The sequence below is a fragment of the Camelus ferus genome, chromosome 19 (genome assembly GCF_009834535.1).
Source record: "Camelus ferus isolate YT-003-E chromosome 19, BCGSAC_Cfer_1.0, whole genome shotgun sequence".
Lineage (NCBI taxonomy): Eukaryota > Metazoa > Chordata > Mammalia > Artiodactyla > Camelidae > Camelus > Camelus ferus.
In genome coordinates, this window is record NC_045714.1 from 32,009,538 (window position 1) to 32,034,876 (window position 25,339).

At 44.2% G+C, this 25,339-nt stretch overlaps 1 protein-coding gene across 5 annotated transcripts in view; it reads left to right on the top strand.

Moving 5' to 3' along the window:
• Positions 1-22,851: 22,851 nt before the first annotated feature.
• Positions 22,852-25,339, top strand: part of SLC23A2 (solute carrier family 23 member 2) — a 112,047-nt gene continuing 109,559 nt past the window's right edge. For 2 of the 5 annotated variants that reach the window (XM_032461875.1, XM_032461878.1), the window contains exon 1: positions 23,019-23,311. The gene's annotated coding sequence lies outside the window, so the exon portion shown is untranslated. The other 3 variants (XM_032461873.1, XM_032461874.1, XM_032461877.1) reach the window with 3 other exon arrangements.

The window sequence follows — 25,339 nt, forward strand, 5'->3', positions numbered from 1 at the left end:
GGATAAATGTTGACTCAGGTCTTCTGTCCATTTTTTAATTTGGGTTGTTTGTTTGTTGTTGTTGTTTTTGATGTTGAGTTGTATGAGCTGTTCGTGTATTTCTGATATTAACTCCTTATCGGTCATATAATTTGCAAATATTTTCTCCCATTCGGGAAGCTGTTTTTTGTTTTGTTGATGGCTTCCCATTTTGGTTAAGATTTCGTGCCCATCTGTGAGCCTGAGATGGCTCCTTTGGATTAGGCAAGGAGAGGAGCAGGAGCTGAGGGGGTGAGGGAGGCAGAGAAATGGTGACCAGAGCCCCAGGGCCTAAATTCTTTAAAGAGGGAGGAAGAAGATTTAGGCCTTGAGTCAACTAAATTGGATTACCTTTATCTCTAAAAGAAAAAAGAAACAAATCTAGCTGAAGGGTAGGTGGGGCTGGAGGGCCACAGGGTAAGGCGAAACCTCCCCTCAGGATATGGTCCTTGTGATGCTGAGCAGGGGCACCTGTTCACAGAAGTAAAAGAGGCAACAACTAACCTGCTGGCAATGCAGGCAAAGAGGTGCAAGGATCAAAAGATAGTCTGATAAATCAGGTCAGAGGAGGATATCAGAGAAACGTAAGGCAAGGAGGGAAGGTGTACAGCCATGATGCTTCCCAGAGTAGAGATCAGTAGGCTCACTGCAGGGACTGCTGGCCAACAACTCCCGCTCGGGGGTGCAATGAGGCCATAAGCCCCAAGAACAATTGTGGAGGGCTTTGCCACAAATTTTTAAAGGGGGAACCCCAGAGTTTCCCCAATCTGGGCCCCCTTACACAGTTCCAGCATCCCAGAACCGGACTGAGACTAAGACCGAGTAGAGAGGAAGCATTGGGCTTGAGGAGCCACAGGGGAAACTCACCCAATGAGGCTGTCATTTACTTGCCACGTGGTCTTAATTTGGATGTCTGGGTTGTCGCTTCCTTGGATCTTCGAGTCCAAAGAGATAGAGCGATAGAGAAGAATGAGAAAAGACGGAGAGGAGAAAAACCTTGGGCTTGGTGGGATCCTTCATGGCTAGAGAACTGGTCTCTGCCAGATCCTGCAGGCAGTGTCAGCTGCCATCTAAGGGGCCACTTGAATCTGCACAGCATAGGAGAAACCCCCTGCCACCCTCTAAAGGGAAGGGAGCAGTAGCCCAATAGGTGGATTGAAATTATGCCCTTTGAAGCTGTTTTTTTTCCCCATCCCTGTCACCAAAAGATGATACAGGAGAAAGGGGAGGGCATGAGAGGATGGCTGTGTCCCAGGTCTTGGATGAGTCCCCAGGACACACCCAATGAGGATCCTTGGCTTCATGCATGAAAGAATTCAAGAGTGAGCCATAGTTGAGTAAATGTAGACTTATTTAGGGAGATGTACACCAGGGGCAAGGGGGGAGAGAGGGCAGGTGATTAAAGTAAAGGTAGATACACAGTCCATACAAGCTGCTAAATACAGGCTGCTAAAGTGTGAGATAGCTTTGTTACACAGCATTACCTAACTAATACACATACCAATTCCATATATGTGAAATTCTTCAGGATTTTCCCTAAAGACAAGCATATTATCTACAGATAATGACAGGCATTTTTTGTTTGTTTCTTTTTTTGTTTTCTTTTCAATCCTTTCACTTTTCTTCTTTTTCTCTTTAAATCTTTATGATGAACAAAAGTACTCACAGGGGCCACCCTTGTTTCTGATTCTATCTTTAAATGGAACATTTCTAACTTTTCATCACTAAGAATGAAGTGGCTTGGTTTTGTTTTGATTTGGTTTGAGGTTTCTTTTTGGTAAAATTCTTAACAACAAAAAAATAGGTTAAAATAATTAAGTAACTCTCTAACGTTTCTAGCAAGATGAGTGTGCCCCACCCATATCTTAGAGATTCAGGGTGCCTGGGCCCACATTAAAATGCCAATCAGACTTTCTGGGCCTGAGGCCTCCCCTGATCCTGCCCCAAACTAGGAAGGCTGGATGTGAGGGAATAACAGCTCCAAGATCAGCACTCAAGCAATGACTTTTCATTTAGGAAGTACAGTGTAAACCCCTAGCTCCCTCCCCGCTCTGAGGGGATAATTGTGAGGGTCTGCTTCTGGGGGAACCCAAAAGAAGACTGTTTTCATAAAATGACTGCTGAATTTATCTTTTTTTTTTTTTCTTTCTGAATCTATTGAGATGACCATAAGGTTTTTTGCTTTTTTGATCTGTAAATGGGTAAATTATATTGCTCTTTTCTAATGGCCAAATGACATCCTTTTCTTCCTGGAATAAGCACTCCTTGGTAATGTTTGTTTTCTACATTGCTGCATTTTAACCAAATGCTAGTGGTTTATTCATAATAGTTACATCTGTATAAGTGAAACTGAGCTATCAGTTTCCTTCCTTCCCTGTCCTTTCTGGTTTGGTGTCAGGGTCAGCAGTGGATTGTGACTAGCCTCACACGGATTGTTGGATCTTGTTTTTGAGTTTGGGTAAGATAGAGGCTTTCTGTTCTCTGAAGGCGATAAAAGTGCCTGTGAGGACATCTGGGCTCGGTGAAGTATTTTTTGTACCTGAATTCAATTTCTTTAATGTATAAGTCTATTTAGGTTTTCTATTTCTTGAACAATTTTTGGTAATTGATATTTTTCCAGGTCATTGCCCACTTCATCTCCTTTTTCAAGTGTATGGTTTAACATACAGAGCTCAGAGTTTTAAAAAGAGAGCATCTCATCTCTCCTCCCTTGCAGGATTGGGCAGACAAGAAAGGTGGCACAGAAAAAAGATGATTTTATTCATCTCTGGATGAGCCTCAAAAAGACATGGGGAAGGAGCTGTTAATTTCTCAAATACTCCCAGGTATATTCATTAAAATCTTTTCATTGTAATTTTTTTAAAAAAAATCAGTAAACAACACGTTCTAAATATTTAGGGTGTTTTGGGGCATAAACGGACCAGTGACGGGGGTAGTAAAAGAATTTACCAAATGCTACAAGGAAAGTTTAGAAAAGTTGAATAGGGGAAAAAAAAAAAGTTGAATAGGTACTCTGTTACAGGCAACAGACAAGAGGTGCCCGCTCGAGCGCCAAGGGTGGCCGCGCAGGGTCTTTATTGGGGGGAGAAGCTGTGCACGCAAGGAGGAGGGGCTGCATGGTCAGTTGGTGCAGGTACCTGATTGGTTGTCAGATCTGTCGACTTCTCTGAATAATATGATTTACGGACTCTGATAAGGGCAGGACGTGAGGGCCCTCAGCCAAGGGCTATTTCTGGGGCAGTTAGTTTTGCTCAGGAGAAGATGTTTTTATCTTGCAGAAGTGCAGGTTTGAGGCGGGTCCTGCAGTGGGGAGGGAGGGGTTGAGGTATCTCCAGGCACACAGAGAGCCCTGGGGTGGGGGTTTCTAACCAGCCAGCTCCACATATGGGACAGGGGTAACAAGGGCCCCCAAGCTAGATGCTAGCACCAAAGGTGGCCTCAGGTGAAGGTGAGTACCAACTGGGCAGAGAGGAGGTTTTCCTGGCACAACGGTAAGGAAAGATGCTGACTTGGCACAGAGGCTGTGACCACATGATGGCCACCTAGAGGCCAAGGGAAATAGGTATAACTTTATCCCACAGTTATCTAGCCTCCCATCTTTGGCCAAATGAACCATTTTGGAGAGAATTGCAGGTCCAGAGAGGGGATAAAAGACACAGACCTTTTCTTACTACTTTTAAGCCCTATTTTAAAATAGCTTGAGGATGAAAGAGAAATGAAGATAAAGAAAGATACAGGAGAGGCTGTGCCCCCAGAACATCTGAGACTTAGCTGTGACTAGGATGGGAAAAGCCTGCAATCCAGTGGGGGGATTTAGCCTGGGTGTTGGGAGGAAAGGGTGTGAGTGTAGCCTTGGGACAAGAAGGAACCAGGGATTTGGGAAATCCAGTGTTTTGCAGCTGTGTGACCTCGGGCGAGTTACTTAACTCTAAAGCCTTGGGATACCAGAATAAGGTCTCCGATTTTCAACTGAGTTTCATGCAATTTTAAATTCCTGTGGCTTGGCCACAGGGATCTGGGGATCAGTGGGGTGAGGGGAAACTTCAAGGCCATATTTCCCAAAGCCCCCGTCTTCAACCTCAGTAGCTCTCCTATTCTATCCTATTTGTACACCAGGGATCCAAGCAATAGCATTGTGCTTGGGAAGCCAAAAGATTCTGTGGCTTAAAAAAGTAAAATAGTAAAAAGGAACCATCATGGATGTTCAACAACCATCAGGATTTTTTTTAAACAGTGAAACATAGCACTCTAGAAAAATAAATGCACAATGATATGCAAAATAGATTAGAGAGAGGAGACACTAGAACTCTGGTTCTCAAGGAATGGTCTATAGACCCGGAACGTCAGCATCACCCGGAAGCTTGTAAGAAAGGTAAATTTTGAGCCTTGACTCAGACCTACTGAGTCATAATTTAGATTTTAACTTTAGATGATTTAGAAATGCTTTAAGCCTGTGTTAATGAGGGCTCAAACCAGGGGTTTCCGATTCAGTGATCTGCCAGGACCAGGGAGGTCCAATAAATGAATGAGGAGCCCACTGTGTGGGGCTGGCAAATGGTAGAGAGCTCACACCCCCTCCCCCACTGGGGGAGGACCCCCAGATCCAATCCCAAAGATGGTGCTCATGCCAGAACAGAGACATTACCAGGACTTCTGATTTTTCAAGAGATGAACTCTTAATTCCAAAGTTGAATCTCCTGACTTTTAAGTCTTAACAACCAATTTTTAAAATTGTTCCTAAGTTTGAAAAATTAAAAATAAAAACCTGAAAGGGGAATAATAAAACAAATCAGTTTTCTTCTAACCCAGGGTGGTGGGGTTAGGGGAAGGAAGATGGAAAGGATGGAAGGAAGCAGAGCAAGGGCTGCCTCCCAGATTCCTGCGAGTAGGAAAGGGTGGAGGGGAGCAGGCCAGCCTCGGGGAAAGACGGCTGGTCCTGTTTCTGGCGTAATGAATGACCTTGCAGGCTGTCTGGCTTCTGAGCCTGGTTCTTCCTCACGTCCTTGCTCTCAAAAAGAATGAGGAAGGCTTAGTGTCATGATACCAGGTTATGTTAAGCAAACCAAGCAGGGTATGAAACAGTATATACGGTATCCTGTGTGTCTTGGTTTGGGTTTCCCCCAAGGTAGACCAGGATTTGAGTACAAGGAGTTCATTTTGGAAGTGAGCTTGAGAAGCATTAGGAGGGGAGTGAAGAAGTGAGACAGGGAAGGGGAAAGCAGCCTATAATGATGAGTGGCTTATCCAACAAATTAGTGCTGTGGGCAACTGGGGCCTAATTCTGCTGAGGCGCTCTGGGAACCAGTGAAGAATTCACATCCCTGAGTTATCGCACCAGAGGGATGGGTGGAGAGTTGAGTTGTTAAGATACTACTTCCTGGGAGTCTTGGATGGAGCTGTTCCTGGGTGTGGGTAATTCCCCCTCCACACAACCTGCTGTTAGTGCTTCAAACAGTCTTCCCGGCTTCCATCAAGTTCTCTGGCACAGAACCCCACTCCTGGCAGGTGAGTCTGGAGGAGCACACTGAAAAGATAAAGTCCCAGGGATGCAGCCGAGGGCTGACAGCAACTGCCGTGCAGCTGCATGTGTTAGGAAGTTCTTTTTACTTACCTGTGCCCTAAATGTGTATAGATATGAAAATACCAGAAAACAATACGAATGGTTGCTACTAGGGAGAAGAACTGTTACGGAAATGACAGGCCAGCAAGAAACAAGCACCACTCAAAGGGTTGGAGTACTCAGATTTGTTACGCCAGCGGGCTCAGAGGGGCTTCTGCTCCGAAGCTCTGAGCACCTCCAAGACGTGCGCGTGAGGTTTTACAGGGTTAATTACAAGCTTGGGGTATTCGGCCAATAGGCATGGAACAGCTTTAGCAGCCATCATTATCCAAAAGTAGAGGCAGGAAGGCAGCAAACCAACATTTCAAGGCCAGATATGTCTCTTTGAAAATCCAGCTGGCTAGCAAAAAACATGAAAGGTAATCAGCAAACTGACACTTATTAACTTAGATTTACGAGTGAGCCCAGCAGAGCTCAGATCAGTAATCCGACACTTGTTACACTTAGATTTGTGAGTTATCTTGTTCGCCCAGCCCGGCTTTTCCTTCATAGAGCTGGGGAGGAGAGGGCCGGGATCCCAGGGAGACTTTCATCATGGACCTTTTCACCTTTTGAATTTTGAACCTGGTGAATGTACTACTTACTTTTTACCTGTACAGTGAAAGCATAGAGTTTAAAAAAGTGGCCTGCAGGAAGGGAAAAGGATAAAAATAGATTCCAAAATGCCTTGCATGTGGCATTGAATGCAGGAGAAAGGAGGTAGGTGGTGGGTGAGGAGAGGTAGAGAACACTTCAGAGGAAAGGCAGGTGTTTGGATGGGCCGAAGCGATGGGTGTGTACGGAGGCAGCTCAGATTTCTGATGCCATGCTATTTTATACATTTTAACATATTAAATATTGTATAGCATATAACTAAATGGGACTTAATGCTTTTATGTTTACCAGGCCACACATTTTATTTCTTGGTATAGACATTAGGGTCATCAAACTCACAAGACGGGATTTGAGGGCAGCCAAACACAGGTGCCAACATTCTTCCTGAAGTACGTAAGCACTGACTGTGATGAAAACATTCAAGAGGAGTCTTCAGGAGTCCTGTTTAAAAAGTAACTGCCCTCCTTGAGTAGCCAAAACAATCATGAGAAAGAACAGATTTGAAGGACTTACACTTCCTGGTTTCAAAACGTACTACAAAGCTACAATAATCAAAACAGCGTGATGCAGCATAAGGATAGATATACAGACCAACACAATAGAATAGAGAGCCCAGACGTAAACCTGTGAGTCTATGGTCAATTGATTTTCGATGAGGACGCCAAGACCATTTAATGGAGAAAGAACAGTCTTTTCAACACGTGGGGTTGAGATCATTGGACATCCACTTGCCAAAGAATGAAGTTGGACGCTTACCTTACACCAAATACAAAAAATTTACTCAAGATGGAGTCAAGACTCAACACAGAGCTTAAACTATGAACACTTAGAAGAAAACATGGGGAAAATTTTTATGAAATTGCTGTTTATAGCAATTCATAATATTATTCACAATAGCCAAAAAGTAGAAGCAACCCAAGGTGTCCATTGATAGACAAATGAATAAACAAAATGATACATTTTATCATAGTTTAAAAGAGGTGATTACCCTGTATCATTTGATAATGGGACAAAACAGCAAAAATGCCTCTAGATATAGTGCACTGAGAGGGTTACAACATCACATTTGTGATTTTTGTCAAAGGCATTTAATCCAAATCTAATCACAAGGGAACATCAGTAAACGCAAATTGAGGGTCATTCTGCAAAATAAGTGACCTGAACTCTTCAAATACATGTACGTCATGGAGGACAAAAAAATGGCAAAGAAACTCCTGCAGATTAAAAGATTAAAGAGGCATGACATCTAAATGCAACATGTGATCCTTAATTGGATTCAGGATTAAAAAGAAAATAAATATACAAAGACATTATTGGGACAATTGGAGAAATTTGGATATAGACTGAGTATTAGAGGTCAGTACAAACACAATGTTAAATTTTCTGAGGGTGATATTGTGGTTCTGTAGGATGTTTTTATTTTTAGGAGGTTTATGGTGAAGTGTTTAGAGGTGAAATGTCAGAGTGTCTGCAGTAACTCCTAAATGGCTCAGCTGGGGGGAAAGAGGGAGAACGAGAGAGAGGAGGTGCAACTGGAGAATTGGGGTGAAGGATTTGTGAATTTTTTTTTTTGTATATTTCTCACAACTTTTCCTGAGGTTTGAAACTTTCAAAATAAAGATTGAGGGATTACAAACAAAATAAAAACAAAATTGGGGGTTAAAAAGGTACTGTGCCCTAAGGTGCAAGCTATTGTGGGGTTGTAAAAGCCCAGCTGTGGCCTCAAGGATAACAGGCACCTCACATCTGGGTTTTCCAGATGGGGGCAGAGGTGAGCAGAAAGGTCAGGTTTATTTGGTGCTGCGGTGGAGCCAGTAGGGTGTGAGCCAGAAGCCAAAGATGGGGCACTGTGATAGGCTGTTCCCCAGGGGCTGTGAGCAAGGATGTAGAGGCAAGGAAAGAAGTACAAGTGTATGATTTCCAGTCTTGATGCTTGGCCAGGCTCCCCTGCTCAAAAACATCTCTGCCACTTCTATCACAGTGCATGACAGGCTACCGGAAGAGATGCTGGGGGACACAGCATGCTGGTGTTGCAGGTAAAAGAATTCACCAAAGACAAGGAAAAGTTTAAGAAACAAGGGAAATGTTTAATAGTTACACTGCTATAGGCAGCAGCAGGCCACACAGACTAGAGTCTGTGTGAGCACCGAGGGTTGGTTGTTGAGTGTTTTAATGGAAATGGCGCTATGAATACAAAGAGGTAGGGGAACAGATTTCTGATAGGCTATAAGTGAGGTAAGGGGCTTTGGTATATGGGAGTGAGGTGGCGGGATTTATGACTCTGATAAGGAGGAAACGTGGGCTGAGACAAGTCGGGCTGAGACAAGTCATTCTGAGCTATGACAAGTCATTGTGAGGCTAGCCATTTCCCAGGGCTATTAATTCTGCCAGGGCAAACACATGTCAGAAAAGGGTGTACTTTGTTTTTCTGAGGGATGGCAGGCGGACACCTGCAAGCCCAGGAATGGGTTGGCAGGCACCAGTCAGCACTTCAAGAGAGACGTGGCTTTTCTCTCCCAATAAACTGATTAATTCATTAAACCAGTATTAAACCATTACTCCTGGGATATAAAAATGGACAAGACGATGTGATCTTTCTGCCTCACAGAGCCCGGAATCCAGTCTTGAGACCCATAAGGCAATCGTTTGAAAAGTGATTTATAAAGGCCCCTTAACCTGGACTAATGAGTTGGGCAGCTGGAAAAGGCTCCCCAGGGGGAAGTAACTGGTAAACTGGGGAGTCAGACAAACTAACTGAGGGTTAGGAGAGACGAGGGTGTTAAAAATGAAGAGAAAGAGAAGTAAGAGGCATTAATTTAAGTGTACTTTCTTCAAGGGACAGAATTCAAAGAGATTTCTTTGAATCCCGGTTCTTCCCTTTAAACTCTGTGCAGCATTGAGCAAGTTACAGCACCTCTGCTGACCTCTGGTATATCGGAGTAAAAATGGAGAAATAATACCTCTCTGCAGGGTAAGGGTGAAAAACACATGGTGCAAGGAGCACCTGACACCTGGTAAACTTCCGTAAATGTTTACTTGAACTTCTGGTTCACATTTTGCCTGAGGCCAACTCTTGCAATACATGTCCATGTATCTAAGAAAGTCTCCATATCCAGAGCGTCCAGAGTGTATGAAGAATTCTTTTTTTTTGACCATGATGAAATGCTGTTTATTATCATTTAAAACCACTTACTAATTGTCTATGGGCACACAGCACAAATTCCCATATCTTACATTTCCTGTTGGTCATTTTATATTTTAAAAATTAGCTTTATTGAGTGTACAGTTTAATGGGTTTTAGTATTTTACAGAGTTTGTGCATTCATCACCACAATGAGTTTTTGATCATTTTCATCACTCCCATTAGCAGCCATTCTCCATTTCCCTCCAACTCTCCCAGCCCCAAGCAACTACTAATCTACTTTCTATCTTTATGGATTTGCCTATTTTGGACATTTTGTATGAATGGAATCATACAATATGTGGTCTTTGTTGACTTGCTTCTTTCATTTAGCATAAAGTTTGCAAGGTTCATCGATATTGTGGAAGAACTCATAAATTAGTAACAACAGACAAATCAATGTTTTTAGTTGGCAAAAGTCATGAACACTTCACAAAAGGATACATTACCGTGACCAATAAGCACATGACAATATACGGATCATTACTGTCATCAAGAAAATATAAGTTAAAATTGCCTCGAGATATCTTTTTACATATACCAGAATAGTTAAAATGTAAAAGATTGACAACCCCTAGTATTAGGGGATGCGTGCAGCAGCTGGAACCCTCATATGCTGCTGGTGGGAGTATGAAACAGTGCAACCACTTTGGAAATCTGATTGGCAGTTTCTAATAGAGTGAAAGATACATCCACCCCATAACCAGCAATTCCACTCCTTGGTATTTATCCACAAGAATGGAAAATATTTATCTGTAGAAAGATTTGTACATGAGTGTTCATAGTAGTCTTAGTTATAAGAGCCAAAAATTGAAAACAATTCCAAATATCTATTAACTCAAGAATGAACCACCTGTAGCATATTTATGCAGTGGAATGGAATACCTCTCAGCAATGAGAAGGAATGAACAATTACTGCATGCAACAATAAGGATAAACCTCAGGAACATTGTTCTGAGTGAAAGAAGCCAGACACACAACAAAGTTTATACACTGTGTGATTTCATTGCTGTGGTAAAACTAATTGATGATGAAAAAAGTCAGAAAATGGTTACCTCTTAGAAGGCTACTAACTGGGAAGAAGCATGGGGAGAGTTTCCAGGGTGATGGAGACACTCTGAATCTTGAAGTGGGAGGTGGTTACATGAATGTATACAAGGGTAGGTATTCATCTAGATGTCTACCTAAGATCTGTATATTTTACTCTATGTAAATTACACCTCAGCTAAAAAACATTAAAGGTTTTTCCTTAACTTTGACCCATCGGCAACTTCTTCTTGTTGGGTTTGAGACAGGAGGGAAGGGGGCAGGGCACAACCATTAAAAGAATGATACAGCGATTAGCACCAAGATGGTGGAAGATTCAACTCCCACTAGACCTTGAACTTCAATATACGCCCATTAAAATTACAACAATAGTGTGCTAAATGGCACTCCCACAGGTGCCCTTTAAGGCTGCCCATAAAAGGTCAAAAAGTGGGTGATGGCTTTATGGTTTCATATAAATTTTGGAATTGTTTGCTCTACTTCTGTGGAAAATGTGAGTCTTTTGATAGGGGTTGCATTGGATCTGTAGATTGCTTTGGGTAGCACAGTTGTTTTGATAATGTTGATTCTTCCAGTCCAAGAGTACAAGATAGCTTTCCATTTCTTTGCATTGTCTTCAATTTCCTTCATTAGTGTTTTACAGTTTTTAGAGTATAGGTAACCTCCTTGGTTAAATTTATTTCTAGGTATTCTATTGTTTTTGATGCAATGGAAATGTTTATGCCAGTTATAAAATTCTTGTTTTTGAAGTGAAAAAAAAAAGTGAATGAAGGGCCACAAATGGCAAAACAACCTTCTTTTTAATGGGTGAATTGTATTCCATTACATAAATATGTTTCATCTTCTTTTTTTTTTAACATTTTTTATTGATTTATAATCATTTTACAATGTTGTGTCAAATTCTAGTGTTCAGCACAATTTTTCAGTTATTCATGGACATATACACACTCATTGTCACATTTTTTTCTCTGTGAGTTATCATAACATTTTGTGTATATTTCCCTGTGCTATACAGTGTAGTCTATTCTACAATTTTGAAATCCCAGTCTATCCCTTCCCACCCTCCACCCCCCTGGTAACCACAAGTCTGTATTCTCTGTCTGTGAGTCTATTTCTATCCTTTATTTACGCTTTGTTTTTGTTTGTTTGTTTGTTTTTGTTTTTATTTTTGTTTTTTAGATTCCACATATGAGCGATCTCATATGGTATTTTTCTTTCTCTTTCTGGCTTACTTCACTTAGAATGACATTCTCCAGGAGCATCCATGTTGCTGCAAATGGCATTATGTTGTCGGTTTTTATGGCTGAGTAGAATTCCATTGTATAAATATACCACATCTTCTTTATCCAGTCACCTGTTGATGGACATTTAGGCTGTTTCCATGTTTTGGCTATTGTAAATAGTGCTGCTATGAACATTGGGGTGCAGGTGTCATCCTGAAGTAGATTTCCTTCTGGATACAAGCCCAGGAGTGGGATTCCTGGGTTATATGGTAAGTCTATTCCTAGTCTTTTGAGGAATCTCCACACTGTTTTCCATAGTGGCTGCACCAAACTGCATTCCCACCAGCAGTGTAGGAGGGTTCCCCTTTCTCCACAGCCTCTCCAGCATTTGTCATTTGTGGATTTTTGAATGACGGCCATTCTGACTGGTGTGAGGTGTTACCTCATTGTAGTTTTGATTTGCATTTCTCTGATAATTAGTGTTATTGAGCATTTTTTCATGTGCTTTTTGATCATTTGTATGTCTTCCTTGGAGAATTGCTTGTTTAGGTCTTCTGCCCATTTTTGGATTGGGTTGTTTATTTTTTTCTTATTGAGTCGTATGAGCTGCTTATATATTCTGGAGATCAAGCCTTTGTCGGTTTCACTTGCAAAAATTTTCTCCCATTCTGTAGGTTTTCTTCTTGTTTTATTTCTGGTTTCCTTTGCTGTGCAGAAGCTTGTAAGTTTCATTAGGTCCCATTTGTGTTTCATCTTCTTTATCCACTCATCTATAGATGTACACTTAGGATGTTTCCATATCTTGGTAATTATAATGATGTTGTTAAAAAAAAGGGGGGGAGGGTGATGGCCCATTTCCTGGGAATCCCAGCCCCTTCCCCAAAGTAGTTGGAATAATCCTCCCATTTGTTAGCATATGAAGCTACCGAGCCCATAAAAACTAACAACTCCCACATCATGTGGCAGATCTTAGTTTTCCTAGCTGACGCCATGCTCTGAGGCCGCTGCTCTCCCTTCTGAGTAAGATGGCCCGCATTCTGTCTGTGGAATGTGTATCTCTGAATAAATCTACCTTTGTTTAACTGTGGCTCGCTCTTGAATTCTTCCCTGCGGAAAGCCAAGGACCCTCACGTGCTAGGGCGCATCCCAGGGACTCACCTGGGACCTGGGACAAGGCCATCCTCTCACTCCCCACATTTTTTCTGTAACATCTTTAGGTTCCTGTGCTGTACCTTTAATCATAGGAACACTAAAAGAAGATGGGTATCCAGCTTTTTGAGCAGAGTTAGGGCTGGCTCTGGCCTGGGGGGTGGAGCTGGGGGCGGCTCCACATAGCTGTTCAGCAGTATGCTACCAGGAGGAAAAAACGTGTCAAGATTTAAAGGGAGTTTTGACCCAGAAAGGAAGGGACTTGTTAAAACAAAAAGGAACAGTTGTGTGTGAAGCACCTGGCACTGGGCTGGGAACCTGGTACTTTTGATCTTGCTTCCTTCTGCTACTTTCTGTAGTCTTTGCACACCTGCCTCTTTTTGGTTCCAGGGCCAACATGCGGCCTCAAACAGCCTGTCCTGGATGCTGTATTAGTGTGGCATCCTCCCCTATTCTCTCTCATCCTGCTTCATCTGAGTCATAGATTGTGATTTAGAATCATCTCTCCCTTGTATTTTATTTGTGGACTTGTCCTTGACTTAGTTTTAATTATAACCTCCAAAAGAGCAAATATCTACCCTGTGTGCTGTGATAACAGCGCAGTGTCCCATCTGCAGTAAGACCTAGAGATATTTATGGCATCAATAAATAGTAGCTGTTAACAAACTGGGGCTATTATTGATATGAAGTAGTAAAAATCACAGAAACCATGTAAAAAGTTGGTTGCCAAGGGCTGGGAGTTTGGGGGGGAATTGGTGTTTAATGGGTAACCTTTCAGTTTTGCAAGATGAAAAAGTTCTAAAGATCCGTTGTACAACAATGGGAATATACTCAACACTATTCAATTGTTCATTTAAAAATGGTTAAGATGGTACATTTAATGGTATGTGGGGTTTTTTTTTCTTAACCACAATAATAAAGAAGTCACAGAATGAGTCCCCAAACCACACTGCGAACTGGAACACCAATGGCCAGGTTGCCCCACGCCTCGGTCAGGATGTTGCAAATGAAGAAGCTGCTGCCACAGCTGCCACTTCAGAACCCTACCCACTGTGCCGTGTTCACACCAGCAAGCTGGTCTTCTCTGAGTCTTGCTTCTCTTCCATATGAATCGGCTTTCATCCATAAGTTCACCTGAGCATTCTGATGGGTGGAGGTCTTGATGGATGAGAGTGTAAGCTTCCAGCCTTCTCAGTCCAGGGAAACAGGCTAGAAAACCAATCCAATAGCAACCATGACTGTCTATAAGCCTCTCCCTAGTCATGGGCCAAAATCACAGTTTCGGGTATTCCCAATTCAAGGGTAAATCCTGAATAGTCTAAGTCAATGGTTTTCAGACATTACAATTATCTGGAGGGTTTGTTAAAGGATAGATTCCTGGGCCCCACCTCCAGAGTTTACTGGATGGAATCCTAGATTTTATGTTTTTAGAAAATTCCCAGTTGATGTTAATGGCTTAATTATTACCTTTTGAGAGTCAAGAATCACTGGTCTACGCCACAGTTCCCTAATCTTTTTCACACCCTGCCCCATATAGATAAACAAATGTTGCTGCTGAGGAGGTCACAGATTTCAGGTCCATTCAACCTACCTAGGGGCTTTGGGGACCAATATCTTGACCTACCTGTAAACCACTCACAGCACAAGCACATCTTATTAGTGACTGGTTCAGGGTGGGCACCTAGACGCCTTTCTGATCAGTTGAACCAAGACATGAGGTTCTAATGATGGCCATTGGAAAAGAGTTCTTTGCTCTTAAAAAGATGCATAGGAAAAACAGTCTCTTTCCTTCAGGTGGGAATAACTGTGAATGCATGTTATACCTGGAACCATCTTGCAAACATGAGGGGAGTTAGGCTGATATGTTGATAAGATGGGATGGGATAAATTTTGGTCCTTGAAGATGTCATTAAGCTATTAATCAAACCTAAATCCATCTTTACCTCTGGGCTTCTTGTTAGCGGAGAGAACAGATTTTCCTTACTTCCTTATATTCTTTATTCCTTACACATAAATAGGACTCAGTGTTCTTTGCTATTTCAGCTAAAGTTATCTAAATTTATATGAATTTCAAACTGCTTTTGACTTAGATTTCATGAACACTTTTTCCTATCATTTGATTTTTTTTCTATATTATCAGATAAAATGGTTGTGTAACAGTTGTGCTGAAATGTATTTAATAATCCCTCTTGTTAGACGTTTAGGAGATTTCTCATTTTTTATTATTACAAATCATGCTATGATAGACATCCATGTTCATAAATCTTTGCACACATTCATAATTATTTCCATAGGATAAACTTCTATGGGTAGAATCGTAAGATTAAAAGATAAAGACTCTAAAGTTTTATAATATAGATGACTAGGGTTTCTAGAAAGATTGTACCAATGTAACTCTCCCAGCAAGAATGTGGGAGAGTTTTCATTTCCCCACATCATCACCAACACTGGGTATTACACAGTTTCCTGTGCTGGAGGGGCCCCCTTGGACTTATTCCTGGGGCTCGACTCCTCTCCATCTGTACTCTCTCCTCCTGGATGGTTCTACTGAATCCACTGAATTTAAATATCACCTACCGCTGATGAATTCCACTTGTGTAACTCCAGGCAGTCTTCCTCCGTGAGCACATGTAAATGAATCTGGAAGCAGCTGTCCAACTGTTTCCTCTGGAGATGTCATGGACAGAAGTCTGCCCTACTATCTTCCACCCCAACCCTCCTACATCCAGCCCCTGTCTGTAAAGCAGCCCCTCACTTACCTGGCTGTCCAAGCTCCAAACCCAAAAGTCCTTGTTGATTCCTCCCTTCCCTTTATGCTCCATATATAGCCCGTTAGCAAGGTCTGGTTTTTTTTTTTTTATCTTGTTGTTTGTTTAATTTTTCCAAAGATATTCTGAATCTGCCTCCTTATCCCCATTTCCACTGCTCTCATCCCAGGCCAAGCCACCATCTTCCATCGAAGTACTGTAACTCCTTGGCCCCTCCAATCCATTATCCACATGGCAACAGAGTGATCATCTTAAAACAGAAATGAGATCATATCACTCCTGCGCTCGAACCCTCTAATGACTTCCTATCATACTTAGAAACCTCTGCCCCATCTGGCTCCCTCATGACTTCTTCTTCAATCTCATCTCATCACATTTTTCCTCCTACAGTCCACGTACCAATTACATCACTGCTTTTCGATTTCTCAAACACAACATGTTCTTTCCTTCCTCAGAACATTTGGACCTGCCATTCCTCTTTCTGGAATGGTCTTTTCCCAGCTCTGCGTAACCAGCTTCTTTGAGTCTTGGCAATAATGTACCCTCTTTAGTCCTTTTTTGCCATCTTACCTAACATGGCACCCCAACCTGGATTACCGTCAACATCTTTTATTATTCCTTTTTAGCACTTATCACAGACATCATTTTATTTACTTGCTGAGTGCCATCTCATGTCTTAGAACACAAGTCCACTGGGTATCAGGAGCCCAGCCAGACACTGGGTATATAATTGCTTCTCTTCTGTCCTCCCATGTTTACCCTTATGCAGGCTCACTGGGGGCAAATGAGGTGAGTTTCTTAGCCATCATTTTTTCAGTGATGCCAGCTCACTGCCTGCCTGGTAGCATGTGACCAGTGAAGAGTAGCTGTACCAACTTATATCAGATGAGTGAGAAAAAAAAAAAAAAGACAAATGAGTGGTGCAGCCAAAAATTTGGGCACAAAGGACCTGAATTCCAAGTGACCTTACATAACTGGGGACCTTATCAAAAACAAAGAGAATGAAATTCAGTGTAGATGAAGTGCAAACATAGTCTAGGGAAATAATGAATATATGCTATCTTGCTCGAAAGCAATTATGGGCTCAGTTCTACACCTAGATTAGGCCTCTTATACTAATCTGTACTTTGTATTTGTAAAGGGCTATAAAAAAATTTGCAGAAAACATATTCACAATAATTATATCATTTAATCTTTATACACACCTTGGTGGTAGATGGAACAGACAGAATTATCTTGAGTTTGCATAATAGGAGACCTACATGTAGCTTGATTAAATGATTGTCCTAAGGTCACCCAGCAAGGCAGAGATGGGGCAGGGACCCTGTGCCTTGTCTCTAAAGCTGTATGAGTTTTATGTCTCATTTGTCCTAGGACTAAAGGAATATTCAGGATTAAATCCTCACATCCTGCAGTATATACACATATCCTTGTTTCCTGAAGTGCACATTCCTGGAGACCAGGACCAGTTTGCCTCCTTGGGCCTGACCTGCTCCAGGGCCCACTCTAGACTGGGGCTTCTCTGATGCTTTCTTCTGGAGATGGACCATGTTATTTAAAATGGGGAACACCCAATTTATTCGATACAAACCTGTTTACTGGATTTTTCCCCCTAAGTCTATTTGTTACATTTACTTAATTAAGTATGTTCTGGGTTCAAACCCCAGTACTTCCACTAAAAATAAATAAATAAACCTAATTACCAACCCCTCCCTGCCAAAAAGAAGAAAAAAAAATACTTTTTGTAGTATACATACAGAAAAATGCAAGGATCCTAAGTGTGCAGCTTAATGAAATCTCACAAAGTGACTGTGTCCACGTGCTTAGCACCCAGATTAAGGCAAAGAACATGATTAATTTCTCAGAAGACCCCAGGGGCTTCTCCTTAATCACTATCCCCCCCACAGGGTTACAGGGTTACAGCATCCTGAATTCCAACAGCTTGGACTCATTTTGCCTTTTTCTATTTTATATAATCACTGACGGATTTTTATTCTTTTTCTATTTTTCTTTCCCCAAAGACTAAGTGTGTCCACGAGGGTCTAGGTTCAAATGACTCCTTTACTGAATAAAGTTTACTGGTTTTTTTCAACCCTGGCATTTGAAGCCTTTGTGTTTTGCCTCTAATTTCCATTCCCTTCTTAGCTTCCAATTCTCCAGAAACCTGGCAGTTAATCCTGAGTCCTTCTCTCCCTTCACATCTCACCTTCCATCAGTGGTCAAGCCCTGTTGCTTCAATCCAACAGCTGAAGTCATTAAGTACTAACTGAGCATTTACTGTGTGGCAGGCACTTGGTGAGCTGGTCTGCTGAGTTACAGAGATCAAGATCTCTGTCCTGGAGGAGCTGACAGTTAGTGAGGCAGGGGAGAGAGACAAAAAAAAAAACAAATAATTTCACTGTAACCTCATTCTAAATACTAAGAAGTACCCTGGGGTACACTTACATCACCCGAGGGGCCCAGGAGAGGTTTCTAGCAGAGGCAAAGGTGAGACTTAAAGGGTGAGCAAGGATGATCCAGAGGAAAGAGGAAGGTGATCTAAGCAGAAGGAACAGCAAAGCCCCTGAAGGGCTTTTGAGGGGAAAACGGAAATGGAAACAGCCACACCCCAGGGTTTGAAGGGGACAAGAGGAACAGGAGTCTGAGAAGGAGATGGAAAAACATGGTTGGAGACATAGAAGAACCAGTAGGAAATGCAGCCACAAAGCCAAGGGAGGAGAGCTGTTCCTGAGGGAACATAGCACCTGCTGGGCCAAATGCCTCCAGGAGGTTCTAGTAAGATGCACACAGAAAAGGTCCGTTGGATTGTGTAATTTGGAGGAAAAGGCTAATTTACGTAAGGGCATTTTCAGAGGGAAATAGGGACAGAAGCCAGACTTCCAGGAAGTGAAGACAGGACAGCAGTCAGGATGAGGGGACAGGGACTGGAGGGGCTCCTTCCAGAAGCTGGGCTCAGAGGGGAGAGAGGTGCAAGAACTGGGGAGGATGCAGGTTTTAGAAAGGAGTGGTCAGCACTGAGATGCAGAGGAGGAGGGCGCTTGAGGGAGGGAAGTATCAGAGGGTCTTCAGTTCAGAGGCTGGGAGGAGGGGTCCCTCAAGGGCAGATGGGATTGTGGTTAGAAGAGGGGAGGCTGAGGAAACGCACCTCTCAAGATTGATCTTCTGGAAATAGGAAGCAAGTAGAGGATATGGACTGATGGAGAATTTGATGTGGACGGAGTGGAGTGGGTAAGAGAGGTCACTTGTGAAGGAGAAATAAAGGGTGGAGGGCTGCCCAGGTGGGAGACCCCTCTTTTGTTATGGTGCAGGTCATCGTGGCTGCCCCGGACTGGGCTTCAGTCGGATTGGGTGGGTGTGAAGTATAAGGGCTGAGGAGGGAGGGACATGAGGCCAGGAGGGGCTGCTGAGAAAGGGCGGGGCATGGAGGAGGCTGAAAGAGCAGGACACCGCGTTCCCTGGAGCATCCTTGTGTGTAAACAGAGAGTGGACTAGTGGTGCCAGGGTCTGGAGGGAAGGGGGAACATGAGAATGATGTCTAACTGGTATCAGATGTCTTTTGCGGCGATGAAAATGGTTCTGAAATTTGATAGCGGTGATGGTTGTACAGTTTGTGAATACACTAAAACTACTGAATTGTACACTTTAAACTGGTGGATATCATGGTATATGAATTACATCTCAATTAAAAAAAAGAAAGCATGGGGGGGTGGGGGAGAGGTCTACATGGCATTCCATGTGATGCTTGTATCACGGTTCATTCAGCCATCCTCCAATTGACGGCCATTGTGTTTGTTTTCCTTTTTCTTTTCTTTTTTTCTATGAGAAACAATGGTGCCATGTACTTCATTGAACATACAAAAAAGAAAAAAAGATATCATTTCAGATAGGTCTTGGGCCCTCCCCTGCTGCCCATACCTGGGCATGTCTCAGTAGGAGACTGATTTAGAAAGTGTCAGTTCCCATAACAGCATGATGTGGTGGACAGACGAAGCTCTGGCCCGCTTCTCCAAGCACTTTCTCAGGGGTCTACAAACTGCAGACCATGGACTGTTCTGCTACCAGCTGAGAATGGTTTGTGCATATGAACATTTGCAATTAATTTGATGACGGGAGACACTAACTTTGAACTCCAATTGAGCAAAATCTTTCCTCCCTCAATTCTGTTTTTCTCATTAGAAGCCCTGTATTACAAAAATATTACATTCAATTATTATTATTAGGTTTTGAATTTCATCAACAAAACTTCTACGGAAATTTGTTTTATTATATGAGTACTTATATAACATTCTCAATTTTATTTCTTGGCCCACAAAGCCTAAAACATTTAGGCACTTTACAGAAAGTTTGTTGACCTCAGTTCCAGACTCCAAAGAGCTATGGGAAATAATTATAAAGAAAAGCACTGTATGACGATGGAATAGCCCTGAGCTACAATTGCCTCTCAAAAACAGCACAGCCTGGAAATGACAGAAATTTCAATCAAATTATCCAGGTTGCCAAGTGTTCTTGATAAGTTCTGCTGATTTAGAGACACTGAGGGAGGTGAAAGAGGAAAAAGTCTTATTTGTATCAACTGTAATAGAAAAGGAAAAGGAAATGAATAGGAAAGTATTCATATATTTTTTGAATTGACGGTGATGAGAAAAATGAGTATACAAAAATAAGGATGTATTCAAGTAATGAATAAGCACTTTATATAAATAATCTCATTTAATCCTCACAAAAACTGTGGCAAGGCGGAAGTTAGGGTTAGCCTATGACACTAACTCCAGTCTGCCAGCAGTAAAAAAGTACTACTTTGTCCAGAAAAAAAAAAAAAGCAGCTAGAGACAGTGGTGGGTCTTGAATGCTGTCCTGGGGTAAGAGTCGGTATTCTGTTTCTTTTTACCAGGTTATTCTGTAGACCAGGAGGGTCGGTTCTGTGTTTCAGAAGGATTAAAAGGATGGCTTTGGGAGATAACTTTTGAGAACAAGAGGCCAGATAAAAGCTTTTTCAACAGTCCAAGGAAGAACAAGTGAATGTCTGGGATGGCGGTTGCGGAGAAGAGAATTCCAGACACACTACTTTGTTCTAGGTGATCATAGGTGACAGACTGGACATGGGGGCTGAGGAACAATCAAAGTGGATTTCAAAGTTTCTGGTGGTAAGGTAAGAGAACCCAGATAAGAAACAAGTTTATGGGAGGAGAATAATGAGTTTAGGAGTGGAGATGCCATATTTAAAATTCCTGGATAATATCCAGGGGAGGTTATCTAGGGGACAATTGGAACCGTGCACCTAGAAGTTCACAAAGACGTCTGTGTGGTCAGAGGGAAACGTTTGGGAACCATGAGGACATGGCTGACCTTCGGAGCAGAGGGCAGGGGAAAAGATGGAGAGAAAGGAGATGTTAAGAAAAACTAACTCTCTAGGGGTGAGCATGGGTAACACTTATATCACTGAGAGGGGAGGCAGGGAAGTGTAGGAGACACAAGACCCAGTGGTATTATGCTAGAAAAGAGTTTCAGGAAGGCGGGAGAAGTCAATGGAATGTTACAGAGCCATCAAAGAAGAGAAGGAGTAAACAGGCAATTGGATTTGGCAATTAGAAGGTCACCAGTGACATCTGAGAAAGCAGAGAGTGACAAGAACCTGAGGAGTGATGGGGAGGGGAAGGAAGGAAGAAAGGCAGGAAGGTGGAGGAGGAAGCTTTTTTTAGGACAGAGAAAGTCTGTAAATGTCTAGGGAGGGAGAGGGAGACACTGAGGCTGCAACAGTTAGCCACCCTTCTATCTGAGATTCTCATCCCTGGCTGAGCAAAACACTGAGTACCTCCTGCTCCCCTCCTCCCTATGCACCCCCCCCCCAAAAAAAGGTTGGCTGGAAAACGCTTTCACTAGTGTAGTTGGATAATGGGGATGTTAGATGGATGGGGCACTGTGAATTTTCCTCTAGATGCTGGTCACAGAATCTTCATCCCTTATTTTCTCCATCTTCAATGAGGATCAAAACACACCTCTTTCAGGGTGTACTGGATTTTAGGAGCCAACTGTTGTATTTTAAAAATACAAGTTATTAGGGAAGGAAATAGGATGACATATTATTGATTCTCAGAGACTCACACCAGACCTCTGATAAAATTCCCACAGCTACTGTTCACACCCTTTCCCTCTCGTTGGTATTTGTGATATCTATAAATGGAGTCCCCCAAATTGTGTGAAATAGGCAGAAAACTCTGACAAAATCTCCTCCTCCTCATGTAGAGTCAGACACCGTCCACAGTTCTTTAGCTCTCTCAATAGTTGCTTCGGGAACTAGTCAGTTACTCGGTTGTAACAGCAACCAGGACGGTGGTTTCAAGATGTCAAGTGCTATGAGAGTGCTAATTATTAGGTTTTTGTTTGTTTGGCCATGTGTTCAGATAGTCTTCAGCAGCGGCTTGCTAAGTTTGAACTCCAGATAACAGCAGCAGCACCTGGGAACTTGTCAAAAATGCATGATCTGGAGCCTCACTCCATACCTCCGGCCTCAGCAGCCCGGGGAGGGGGGGCGCTCAGCCAGGTCGATCTTGAAGTGGTTAAGGTGAGGCTGCGAAGCGCTACGGACGGAGGGTCACAGATTTACCTGAAGCCTTTCCTTCAGTCGCTCCTATCCAGCAGCAGCAGCACCTGGGAGCTTTTTATAAAATGCAGAATCCCGGGCTGCACCCCGACCCGCTGAATCAGAGCCTGCGCTTAAACACGGTCACCAGGGAAATGTAAGAAGCCTCGCTCTAAATCACCGTGTCTGCATAATGTAATGAGGACCTCTTCTCCAGTAAGTTAAAAAAACAAACAAACAACAACAACAAAACCAAAACCTGACAGCATGACTGACTGAAGAAACGGTGATAGTGCCTTAAGACATCCACCCCAGTGAGCCCAAGATGCCGCGTATCTCAACCGAGAGACGCCAGGGCTTAGTGTCAGGCTGGGTAAATAGGGCAGAAAGCGGGTACCGGGAGGGGGAGATGTCGGGCGAGCGCTCTGCGTTCCAGGTGGGTCCCCGGGAGCAGGTGTGACTGGAAGGCACGAGCAGAGGGGCGATTTCTACGCAGGGGGCGGGGAATAGCAGGAGCGTGGCGGGGCGCGGAGCACGACGGGGTGGGGGGAGCGCCTGGGGGCCGAGCGGCTCGCCGGCCGCTGCGTGGGGCGGGGGGGGGGGGGCCTCCCGTGGGGGAGGCCCGAGGGCGGGGGTCGAGCGCCGAGAGGGAGGTGGGTCCCGGGCCGGCGCTGGGGCGGGCGTCTCCTCGGCTCCCCGCCCCCGGCCCGCCCCTCCGCGGCGCCATTTTGCAGGCGGCTGTCTCGGGCACCGGAGGCGGCGGCGGGCACTGCGGAGCCGAGGCGCAGCGGCAGGACCGGAGCCGGGCGCCCTGCAGCCAGGTGAGAGCCGGGCTGCCGTGCTCGCCGCCCGGCCCCGCGGGTCGCACCTGCCTGGCCAGGCCGCGAGGGGCCCGCGGTGCCCACGAGGCCGGCCAGGCACGGCCCCCAAGCGCTGTCACCGGCCCCGCGGCGCGGCCTGCGCCCCCCACACCCCGGCCGGTCTCCCGGGTCCCCGCACCCGCGGGCCACCGTGGCTGCGGGGCCCGTGGATGCCCTGCGACCCCCAGCTCCCGCCGTTCCCTTGGGCCCCCACCTCTGCCGGCCGCTGGAGCCGCAGCGCGCCCGGGCCCTCAGGCCGCGCGGCGGGGAGGTAAGTGGGGGTCCCCCGGGACCTGGCCGCCGCCGCCTCCTCCCGGGCCCTCCGCCCACGCGGCCTGGGGTCGCTGTCCGGTCGGCCTTCCGCAGGAGATACGCGCGGGCATCCGCGTTTCCCCCGGAATTCAGGGCCATCGAAAGGGGCGGCGGAGGGGGTTCCTTTACAGTTTTGTTTTCTTCTCGCGTTCAGTGGCTGCGCCAAGTCATTTTAGGAGCTGCTGCTCCGACCCCAGGGCTTTTCTCTCTGGCCTGTCCCCAGGGGGTCGCAGGTCCCCCTTGTTGCCACCTTGCTGGAAAGAGAAATTGACATTTACGAGTGTGACTAGTTTATGGGCGCAGAATTTTCTCCTTTGACTCTCGATGTCCCTTTGGATGGGTAGCTGACAGGCATTGGCGTATAGGCTGGGGGGGTTCAAGCATGACTGCTGGGAAATTCTTGATTGTCAGTGCAGAGGATGAATGAGGGCAACTGCAGGTGGAAGAAAGTCACCCTTGTGGGATTTCTGGGTCTGAGGTTTTAGCAATGGTTGCTACTTTTAGTCTTGCAGGGCCAAGAGACGGGAGGGGAAGGTGCTGTCCCGGCTGATATTTGGACCTCTGTGTGCAGAGGAGGCTAGAGATGTGGTGAGGACATGGCCGGCAGTCTGGTTGTCTGGCTTGAGCTGTCATAAATTGGCATGTGACTTCCCTCACCTGGTTTCTTCCTCTCTAAAGCCAGAGGCTAGAATCAGGGGTGGGAACATTTTAATTTTTATGTTTTTGCGCTTGAATGCTGTTGGGCTGAGGCCTCGCCCTTCCAGTTGTCTGTACCGGCCTTTTCACCTTTGCATGTGGCTTTGCCCACCTGGCTCCTAAAAGGTGTTTGAGCCTGGTGAGGGCCTTTCAGCTCAGAAATTCTGAATTCGCTCCTGGGTTATGGTTGTCTCTATCAGGGTCACTTGTGAACCTGTCACTACAGATCTCTTTTCACTCATCCAAAATTTAATAGCTTTTGGGCAGCCGCCTTTTAAAAGCAGCAGTGGGTGTGCACAGTGTAAGCCCTCATGGCACACCTGCTAGTTAGAAAGAGGCGAGTGGGTGTGCCCCAATGACTGCTTCACCGGACAGCCTGAACGTGAGTTATCTGCTTTCTAGACTCTTTCCTTTGCCTAAACGGTGACCTGCTTCTTTCTTTGAATACCAGGGTGTTTCTCTTTTGGTTTTTTTGCTTGGAGTAGGGAGTGATTTGTTTATTTATTTATTTAAAGAAGCTAGGTATTACAAGAACTTTTCATATTAGTACCCACCCCCTCCACCCCACCCTGCAGATGGTTGGGTGGCAGTTGTGTTTTCTGACTATAGCACAGTCAGTTGAGTTTTAATGTCTGTTAATATGTTTCAAAACTGCTTATGAAAGTACCTGGCTGGAATATTGGAGAGGGTTTTGCTAGGTTTCATGCCACGCTGCCTACCTCGTTTGTGTAGCAGAAGTTAGTGGACTTAGCGTTGCAGAAAAGAGTTAGATGTACCAGAAACAGACTTGTGTAGTCTTCCATCAGTACATCCGCTAATTTGCCCACCGATGCTGTTGATCACATCGCTGTTGAATAAAGCCCTGTCTTTGGCCCTCAAGTAGCCTACGGTCTGGTTGATTGAATTTTGGAAATCTTAAATTGGCTATTGCCAGCCTCTTGAGTGTCTACAGAGACAAACCTGGGATCCATTTGGGGACTCACTTCTGGCACCACTGGTGGCTTAAAGAATTTTCCCATTAAAGGGAATTAAAAGTCAGAGTCATAATTTGCAATTATATAGTGCTTTGTACTTGTAAATGAAAGCTTTTTAAGAACGTAGTTTTATTTAATCCTCTTAGGCTTTTTTAATTTAAACATTTTGCCGTCCTTCTCTGACCTGTGTCCAGGCCTTGCCTAAAAATTCCCAGCGCACTAGTGTCTACCCAGTGTCAGGTCACCTCATTAATTCATTTTCACTCCCTGCTGTTCTTCCAGTTATTTTCTCCTCAGAGGGCCTCGAGTCTGGGCTT